The 10,983-nt window shown below is 42.3% G+C and overlaps 1 long non-coding RNA gene across 2 annotated transcripts; it reads right to left on the reverse strand.

The window, feature by feature from the left end:
- Window positions 1-813: 813 nt before the first annotated feature.
- Window positions 814-2,320, reverse strand: LOC125522323 (uncharacterized). Of its 2 annotated transcripts, XR_007289725.2 has the most exons (3): window positions 1,846-2,320; window positions 1,580-1,752; window positions 814-1,475 (listed from the first exon to the last, which is right to left on the reverse strand). It is a non-coding gene; the product is annotated as an uncharacterized LOC125522323 (long non-coding RNA). The 2 variants fall into 2 exon arrangements; XR_007289724.2 differs by having other exon boundaries at window positions 1,580-2,320.
- Between the last annotated feature and the right edge of the window lie 8,663 nt (window positions 2,321-10,983).

Consider the following 10,983-nt stretch of genomic DNA (forward strand, 5'->3'; position numbering starts at 1 on the left):
CTCTGTTCCTTGACAACATGGCCCCTGCTTGCTTAATGATGGATCAGATAAATCCCAAGTTTTTTTACTTTCACTTTGCAATTTAATATATGCAGCAGGAGATTGTGGTACAACAATTTTCATTAAAGTAGCTACAAAAGGCCCCTAGTCAACATATTAACATCGTGGGAAATGTTTCTAATTTCCTGAAACATTACAGTGTGGCAAACAATTCGGAATTGTAGTTGCCTGAAACTGACATGTTTCTGTGAACATCTCAAACCTGGTGGACTTGATGCCTAAGATATTTTCAACACGAATTGGTACACTTTTATAAACTCAGATTCAAAACTATCGCTTCTTAAGAGCGTTTTCTGTACTTGTGCACTGCCAAATTATCCAGTATATTGTCAACTGAAAATAGGCTGAACATCTGTGTTTGCTGCCTGCAGTCAGTTTTCCTTAAGAAAGAAGAAATGATATATAATTTTGGTCTATTGAGCTTTCTTCTTAATGAAAATGAGGCATATTTGAGAAAAAATTAGCAATAGCATTCATCATCTAGTAGGGATGAATGACACGGGTGCCTTTAATATTCTTGCGGAATTTCTATGATGATTTCAGTACAGTTTCAGATTCTAGAAAGTATGAACGAGACAAAACTTTAAATATTTAATGTTTATGACTTTTTTGTTTGATGAAACCAGTAGAAAATATATTCTATATGTGGGAACAGGTCAAGAACGAGGCCCGTAAGAAACTATTTCAGCCAAGCAACCAACCAGACTATGACAGTATTAGAAGAGTCTAAGCGATCACACATGTAACTCCAAGAATCGGAAAGAATAGTTCATTGAGATGCCCTGCCCAATATCATTGAATAACTAACAAGAAAAAAATAAGCTCCTACATTCAGCAATATAAAGCTAGCATAGTTGGCACCCCAAATTGAAGAATCATTCTGCATCCTGGAAAGGACAATAGCAGCAAGTGTTGTGCAGGTCAAATTACCACGCAACAAAACCATGATATGCATCATGTGGCAGTAGCATCGTTTAAGGGAAAATACTCTACCAGGAGATTGAGAGGATACATGCTGATGACCACATCGCTTCGACAGGTATCCATTGGAATCTCAAGTACATCGTACAGTGTTGTATTATCGAGTTCCATAATGTGGTCAGCTGTAAGCTTGCCGATGAAAACAGCCTGGAAGTTTTGAAGTGCTGATGTAGATTCCTCACAAAGGTCAAACCCAGTTAGCAGTTACTTCTATGCAACCCAGTTTGATGTTACCAAAAGGATCAAAGTAATTCAAGGCATGTGAACTAAACCAAGAGGCAGCAGGGAAGAACATGTATGTGTGTACCTGCGGATGATCGTCAAGATTAGGTCGGACGAAGGGTGTCCTCACACAACACATGTTTGATGAGACGCCGACATCCTCATACATCTCTCTTGTTTAAGTTTTATCTCTGTATTTGTCTGTTTCTTTGCTAAAACAATATGACAACAAGTCATCAGGCAGAAATAAAATCACCATTGGTATTAATAAAGAGATTTTGAGAAAGTAAAAATACATCAAATAGGAGAAGCTTACATGCCATCTTGAATTTCCTAGAAACTGAGTGACATCCGATGCATGACCAACTTACACCGGAAACAATACAAACCTGCATATTCTGTACACTCTCCTGAGTTGAATCCTGAATTTAGTAAGACAATGGGACAACTCAAGATATAGCAACCTTCAAATCCATTACCCTTCAGTACCTGTACCCCCAAATCCCTCGGTCACTAATAGAACCATGCTGTCGAATGCTTGTGCAGTAAAGTTCAGAGCATGTGTGACATCTAAAGCTTTACCTAGTTCAACAAAATTCATCACTGGAGCACCAGCCAGACGGGCCCTGCTGCTTCCCGATTTGCTGCACGACACTCATGGAAATCCCACTGGATCGGGGAAGTGGGGGGAGGGGCTCAAATTGGAGCAGATCTGATGGCAGCGATCGTCGTAGGCGGCGGGAGTCAACCTAGCAGAGGACGTGTGCAGTTGGAGCAGGCAGAGGATGTGCGGTTCCTCGAGAAGGACCCGTTCCGGCCATGGGGATGTGGATCCAAGCGGCGGAGCTTGGCAGGGGCGGCGGCGCTGCGAGGTGCAGCCGACGGGGAAGGCGAAGGGCGGCCGGATCCGCAGGTGCTGGCGACGAACGACGGCCGGGTCGGGCGCTCTGGGATCCTGATGGGAGGAGGGAAGCCGGTGGCGGTGCTCAACGGCGGGGGGTGGCCGGCGGCGCACGGTGAGGCGGGGTCATGCGGCTGGCTGGGCTGTTTTCTTTTTTTTTTTCTCGCCCGTATACCGGTTCAGGGTGACTTATGATAGGACCGGGGGTTAATTTCTCAGAAACAGAGGGACTTTTATAAAAATGCCGATGACGTACAATCAGAGGTTTATTAGTACGTAATAAAGATCTATCACAACCTGCGTGGTTCTACAAACCAATCCTCGTCTACGAGCATGGCCAAGAAATATAAGCATGGCGTATATTCTCGGAGTGATCAAAGGTATTAGGTTCCTACCTCATGAACTACATAGCAAATCCCAATTCCCAATCCAACTCATGTAAACTTGTAAGGGTGAACTAATGCATAATAAAAATCGGGTATAGAAAAATATGATCAAGGTGTGAACTTGCCTTGTACTATTGATAAAGATTCTTCGCACTCATAATTTCTGATAGTTCTACTCGTTACATTCCAATCAATCTATGGTAAGTAAGCAATTATAACCACACATAAGCAATCACTCACAGATCCAAAAAAAAGTCAAAAAAGTTGCAAAAACAAATAAATTTAAAAGAACCAAATTAAATTATTTTGCAAGATCAGATTCTAATTTTGTTGATAAAGTGTGATGATGGCTCAAGATCATAGATTACGCCTAGGGATTCAACTGCAAAAGGAATCAATTGAAAATGCGCTAGTTTACAAGATATGATCAAATGAAGTTTCGAATAGTTTGAAAGGTTCAAAAGTTGAAACTAATAATGCTATAGGGAGTCAATAGGAACATGTAGGAAGAAAAATTACTAGATTGAAAATAACAGATCAAAAGACACAAGTAATTCAACATAGCATTGAATCTGCTTAGAATGTTGTATGGTAACTCTTTTGTGGACTAGTAGAGTAATCTGACTATGATCAAAATTATATGTTGAAAAGATAACACTAATTGTATGAAGGAAAGATTTCTTTGATAGGAATCCAACACAATTGGATTCATCGCAAACAGAGTTACGAATAAAAAAATATGATCAAAAGAAGTTTGAATATGAATATGAACAAATATTTGAAGTTTGAAAATTTCAAAAATTGATGAGATAGGTTCACTGGTTAGGTGGAATCAAGACGAAAACGTAGGTGCTGGTTTCATCTAATTTGGATAAACGAGTGAAAAGTTATGAAAAATCAGGGCCAAACTGTTTTACGAAAGAAAAATAGGTATGACTAAAAAATTCTAGGTCTAATGTATAAATACAGAGACTAATTGATAATCTAATTATTTTATCGTACACTAATCTAAAAATAATAAGCTATGGAAGTATAAAAAGATACGAATAAAGATACCTTATAAGGTAGAGAAAAGACGACTTCGGAGAGAGAAGACAACTTACAGAAGTCCCGCCAAAGAGGAGAAATATATAGTTCTTTAATGAATCTAGTAAACCAAAATATTTATTTAACCTGAATCGGATAATTTTTAAAGCCTATATGAATCTATATTTATAAGTGGAATAAAGGTTTAAGGGGTCAAAGGCTGGACAATATGGGACTAAACATAGACGAACAAATAAAATGAAGGAATCGCATGTGCTAAAAAGCACCATGGGACGGCAGCACGCACGTTGTAGTTTATTTTATTTTATTTGGCCAAAGTAAAAAGAAAAAGAAAAATAAATTGAGAAGGAAATTGCTGGCTGGGCCTGGCCCATGTAGGAAAAAAGTGGGGCGCCGCTGCCACTACGCCGCGCGCGTGGGCGACATATAGTTACGGCGTACGCGCATTTAGAAAAAATAAAAACAGGATAAGAAAACTAAATAAGTAAAATAAAATAAAGTTTTATATAGGAATATTATATATCAAAATTTTCAGAAAAAGTTTTTCTAAAACATGAACATATTTTCAGCGGCAAATAAATTCCACAAAAATTAAATAAAGCAAATAGTGCTACTGGTTCATTTAAAAACAAAATAAAAATATTTTAAAATAGCAAAATGATTTCGAACTCATTTGTCCACTTTTCTACTATAGGGAGTCATTTTACCCTATTTTCTATATATTTTATTTTTGGAGAAAAGTAATTTGAATAAAAACCGAATAACTCCAAATTGAAAGTGAGTTTTCAAAATAACTTCAAAGGGACTTTCAATTTGATTCTTTGAAACTTCCAACTCTCTTTATTAGCATTCGAAGAAGTCATTTTATCCTCTTTCATGAAAGTCATTGAGTTTCATAAAGTTTCTGAATTTGAAATATTTCCGAATGAAATTCAAATATTTTCAAAAACCCTTTTCATTTTGAAATGGAAGATGTCATGTCATATTCACTCTAGGGTTTTGTATTTGAAAAGAATTTGAATTCATGGAGATTAGAAGGCAAAGTGAAAGTTTGGGAAAGTCATTTCATTCCCTCTCATTCAACTTTCAAAAAGTTTTAAATTTCACTCAATTTCACACAACAAATCACATAAACAATCATTTATTACTTAATTAATATAACATTCCAAAATTTAGAATTTTGGGATGTTACATCTTCCTTTCCCTCACCTGGGAGATTCTTGCAGTAGCACTGACCACAAACGAGGGAGGTAGGGGACTGGTGGACATAGTGACGAGGGAGGGAGGAGGGATGAGGAAGGAGAAGAAGGGGCGCGAGCAACGACGCTGCATGAAGGCGCTGTCGGGTTGGGAAGCCCTCCCGACAACCCCAACTTGAAGACCCGCACTCCCCTGTTCTCCGACGGCGGTGACCTATGCGCGAGCGATGGGAAGGCGAGGAGGAGAAGGAGTTGAGGTGGTGGAGGAGCAGCAGTAGGCGGCGGGGCTCCTAGGGCGGAGGCCGTGGCGACGAGGGAGGAGAGTGAGGGAGGGAGCGAGGCGTCGGACGAGGAAGGAGGAGGAGCGAGGAGTGAGGGGCGTGGGGGATGTGGATTGGGGCTAGGGTTCACGAGGTTGCCCAATGGGCTCTGCGGCAGGAACAACCAACCACACCCTTCGATTCCACACCGAGCCAGCACAGAACGACCCCACCTACAAATGGGCACACCGGTCATACATGCATGAAACAAATAATGAGGTGAAACACGCATTCAAGATAATACAACTGAGAGGAGAGGAGGTGGGAAATTTACAGCGATCGGACGACAATGAATGCATTGCATCGGGGGAGCTCTGTGAGGCAGAGTTGGCTAGCCTCCTTATTGGATTAAATAAGGTAGGCTTTGTGCTACCTTCTTATTTAAAAAAACCAGGTTCGGGCCCTCCTGAAGAGGAAGAACCCTACATGCTACTTTGATTGTATTGATTGGATGGAGTACAGAGTACAGGGTGATCTACCTCGAGAATGGATGTTTGTGTTCTAAAACTCTAGAGCTTGTGTTTATGTCTCCAAAGACTAAGCCCTTAACCTTATATAGGCACCGAGGGTCCCTAGGTTACAGATATGGTGGATTGCCAACTAAATATATACATGGCGGCTACTAGATCTCTCCTTGAAGTACACACCAAGTCTTTGGAAGTTTCCATATTGCTTACGCCAAGGGCGAAAGCTTCTAGGGTCCTTACTCGAGTGATCGGCGGGTTATCAGCGAGACCCATGGATGACGGGCCATACAGTTTGGTACGCCTTAGTCTAGGACACCCTCACTAACTACCTTTAAAAATATTTTGGTGGCCAAAGATTGGTTTCCATTTACAAACTTGCCTTTTCCTTGTCGGGGTTCTGGACCCCATGGATTTTCGAAAATAACTTGGGCAAGTGGGGTAGAAATCCTTGTTGGCCCGCAATTACACAGCTATGGTTGGCTACCTGAGATATAGTGCTAGCCATATATAGAACCTCATGCTTTTGGTATGTCCAATTCAGAGATACGACCGACTCTCAATTCACCTGGATTTGTTTGTGGTTAGTAGAGGGTCTTATCAGGACTAACCTTCTGGTTTGCCTGTTTGAAAGGCTTGTGCGTGTGGTACCTGTAATGCTAAGTTGGAGCACCCCTCCAGCATTAAGTCTTTTCAAAAAGCCATGTCCGCGGTTACGGACGACTTGGAACGTGATGCTAGTCCATAGATGAGCTTAATTAACTTAACTAAAAAATTTCAGTGTGTGTGTGCCTTGATGTATCTTCTTCGAGGGGATTATATCAGAAGGAGAGGACAAGGTAGTGTTATGAATACGTAGGCAGGTGCATAGATGACTACTTTAAGACCCCTTTTCACATATGATTTATCATCTCTAATCTAGTAGAGTAAGTATATCATTTAGCCCATTGCTGCAATCTCACCACTTTACCCATACCATACCTCTACGTGTTATTACTTCTAGTACCAATGGTAATAGATTTTCTGAGTACCCAAGTACTCACCCTTGCCATGTCAACAACAATAGGTACCGATGCAGTTTACATGTATGGTGATGGACGTGGTTAACCTGGTTGCCCTTAGACAACGGTATGCACAAGGTGATGTATGCCATTGGCTTTAATTTGAGCCTTCTTAAGGCAATTTGTATTCTTACTTATTTACTTCTATTGTATGAGTTGGATTTTGGTCTTAAGACCTTGATTATATGATATATTGTATATGTATTATTGTTGTTGTATGTAGAATTGTAATCTACATTGTGATATCAACTCTTCCACATGGCGGTCACATTTCCACATTCTCATCATGTGAAGCTTTACTGATCCTGGGATTGATTCTATGCAGATGCTGTCCGAGGTTGCTAGATCTGCATAGTGCTCGTCCCATGGCGCTACATCCGCTTTAAGTGATTGTTGATGCTTGCTTCCCTTGGATGGTACATAGATTATCTCTCTCTCTCTCTCTCTCTCTATATATATATATATATATATGTCCTCCATCCGTGTACCAAATCATATGCATGATTGCCTCCCCCTGACTGATGCACATGGAAGCCCCTCTGAGTTAATGGCAGCTTAGGCAAGAGGGATGACGTGCAGCCTATCAAACAACACTTTCAACCATTCAATGATGGTCACTGAGTTTATCCTGCTGTACTTGGAAGTATGACTCACTCGATCATGATTCAAATGGGGTAAGGACCGGGGAAGCATTGACCTTCGTTGCGTCCACGACATTGAATTTCACTATATGGTTTTCGGCTTCGTGTAGTCTTTAACAGTCCATGTCTTGTGGCCCGGGAGCATGTGATAATCTACCCCATGGCGAGCCATTTTCTGTATCCCTCCATGCACATTTCTTGCCTATTGATACGTCTTTCTATAATTTTTGATAGTTCCATGCTGTTATATTATCATTCTTGGATGTTTCATAATCATTTTATATCATTTTGGTACTAACCTATTGACATAGTGCCAAGTGCCAGTTGCTGTTTTTGCATGTTTTTTACATCGCAGGAAATCAATACCAAACGGAGTCCAAACGCAGCGGAACTTTTTGTGGATTTTTTGGACCAGAAGACATCTAGTGGGCCGAAGAAGCACCTGGGGGTGCTCCGAGGGGAGCACAACCCACCAGGGTGCGCCTGGAGGCCCAGGCGCGCCCTGGTGGGTTGTGCCCACCTTGGTTGCCTCCTGAACCACCTCTTTACTCTATAAATACCCCAATATTCCAGAAACCCTAGGGGAGTCGATGAAAATCAATTCCAACCACCGCAAGTTCAGAACCACCAGATCCAATCTAGACACCAACACAGAGGGGTTCATCATGTCCATTGGTGCCTCCCCGATGATGCGTGAGTAGTCTTTTGTAGACCTTCGGGTCCGTAGTTAGTAGCTAGATGGCTTCCTCTCTCTCTTTTGATTCTCAATACAATGGTCTCTTGGAGATCTATTTGATGTAAATCTTTCTGCAGTGTGTTTGTTGGGGTCGGATGAACTTTGAGTTTATGATCAGATCTATGTTTTTATCCATGACAGTTATTTGAGTCTTCTTTGATCTTTTATATGCATGATTGCTTATAGCCCCATATTTCTTCTCCAATATTTGGGTTTTATTTGGTGAACTTGATCTATTTATCTTGCAATGGGAAGAGGTGCTTTGTGATGGGTTCAATCTTACGGTGCTTGATCCCAATGACAGGAGGGGAACCAGCACGTATGTATCGTTGCTATTAAGGATAACAAGATGGGGTCTATTTCTACATAAATAGATCTTGTCTACATCATGTCATCGTTCGCATTACTCCGTTTTTCCATGAAGTTAATACACTAGATGTATGCTGGATAGCGGTCGATGTGTGGAGTAATAGTAGTAGATGCAGGAAGGAGTTGGTGTACTAATCTTGGATGTGATGCCTATATAATGATCATTGCCTGGATATCATCATGATTATTTGAAGTTCTATCAATTTCCCAACTGTAATTCGTTTACCCACCGTTTGCTATTTTTCTCGAGAGAAGTCACTACTGAAATCTACGGGCCCCAGGTCTCTTCTTTAATATATTTGCCTTTGCGATCTATTTTTATTTACTTTTATTTTCAGATCTATTAAACCAAAAATACAAAAATACCTTGCCATACTTTATTTTATTTGGTGTTCGATCTATCAATTTATTACAGCTTTCTCACATCTGTTTGCCAATTTCTAGCGTCGTTGCCCGAAAGGGATTGACAACCCCTTTAATACGTCGGGTAACGAGTATTTGTTATTTGTGTGCAGGTGCCGTTCATGTTGTTGGGGAACGTAGCAATAATTCAAAATTTTCCTACGTGCCACCAAGATCAATCTATGGAGTCATCTAGCAACGAGGGAGGAGTGGATCTACATACCCTTGTAGATCGCGCGCGGAAGCGTTCAAGAGAACGGGGATGAGGGAGTCGTACTCGACGTGATCCAAATCACCGGAGATCCTAGCGCCGAACGGACGGCACCTCCGCGTTCAACACACGTACGGTCAGCGTAACGTCTCCTTCTTCTTGATCCAACAAGGGGAAAGGAGAGGTTGACGAAGATGGCTCCAACAGCAGCACGACGGTGTGGTGGTGGAGCTGTAGTACTCCGGCAGGGCTTCGCCAAGCACTATGGAGGAGGAGGATATGTTGGAGAGGGAGAGGGAGGCACCAAAGGCGTGGGTTGAGAGGCCCTCCTTCCCCCACTATATATAGGGAGCCTGGGGGGGGGGCACCGGCCCTAGGAGATCCAATCTCCTAGGGGGGCGGCGGCCAAGGGAGGAATCCCTCCTCCCCAAGGCACCTAAGAGGTGCCTTCCCCCTTCGGGACTCTTCCCTTCCTTATCTCTTGGCACATGGGCCTCTTGGGGCTGGTTTCCTTGGCCCATATGGGCCAAGGCGCACCCCCTACAGCCCATGTGGCCCCCCGGGGCAGGTGGCCCCACCCGGTGGACCCCCGGGACCCTTCCGGTGGTCCCGGTACAATACCGGTGACCCCAAAACTTGTCCCGATGGCCGAAATAGCACTTCCTATATATAATTATTTACCTCCGGACCATTCCGGAACTCCTCGTGACATCCGGGATCTCATCCGGGACTCCGAACAACATTCGGGTTACTGCATATACATATCCCTACAACCCTAGCGTTACCGAACCTTAAGTGTGTAGACCCTACGGGTTCGGGAGACATGTAGACATGACCGAGATCACTCTCCGGTCAATAACCAACAGCGGGATCTGGATACCCATGTTGGCTCCCACATGCTCCTCGATGATCTCATCGGATGAACCACGATGTCGAGGATTCAAGCAACCCCGTATACAATTCCCTTTGTTAATCGGTATGTTACTTGCCCGAGATCCGATCGTCGGTATCCCAATACCTCGTTCAATCTCGTTACCGGCAAGTCACTTTACTCGTACCGTAATGCATGATCCCGTGACTAGACACTTGGTCACTTTGAGCTCATTATGATGATGCATTACCGAGTGGGCCCAGTGATACCTCTCCGTCATACGGAGTGACAAATCCCAGTCTTGATCCGTGTCAACCCAACAGACACTTTCGGAGATACCCGTAGTATACCTTTATAGTCACCCAGTTGCGTTGTGACGTTTGGTACACCCAAAGCACTCCTACGGTATCCGGGAGTTACACGATCTCATGGTCTAAGGAAAAGATACTTGACATTGGAAAACTCTAGCAAACGAACTATATGATCTTATGCTATGTTTAGGATTGGGTCTTGTCCATCACATCATTCTCCTAATGATGTGATCCCGTTATCAACGACATCCAATGTCCATGGCCAGGAAACCATAACCATCTATTGATCAACGAGCTAGTTAACTAGAGGCTTACTAGGGACATGGTGTTGTCTATGTATCCACACATGTATCTGAGTTTCCTATCAATACAATTATAGCATGGATAATAAACGATTATCATGAACAAGGAAATATAATAATAATAACTTATTATTGCCTCTAGGGCATATTTCCAACACATGTAGTGTTGCGTGGTTCTCTTACTTGTTCAATAACCTTGGTCTCATCACTGAGGGAAATTGTAGGATCGAAAGTATGTCTAGAGGGGGGTGATTAGACTACTTGACAAAATAAAAATCTATCCTTTTCCCAATTTTAGTCTTTAGCAGATTTTAGCTAACTTAGCACAAGTCAAGCAATCTTAACACAATTCAAGCAAGCATGCAAAGAGTCTACGAGCAGCGGAAAGTAAAGCATGCAACTTGCAAGAATGTAAAGGGAAGGGTTTGGAGAATTCAAACACAATTGGAGACACGGATGTTTTTGTCGTGGTTCCGATAGGTGCTGCTATCGTACATCC

The sequence above is a fragment of the Triticum urartu genome, chromosome 7A, assembly GCF_056163025.1.
Source record: "Triticum urartu cultivar PI428250 chromosome 7A, HENAU_Tu73, whole genome shotgun sequence".
Lineage (NCBI taxonomy): Eukaryota > Viridiplantae > Streptophyta > Magnoliopsida > Poales > Poaceae > Triticum > Triticum urartu.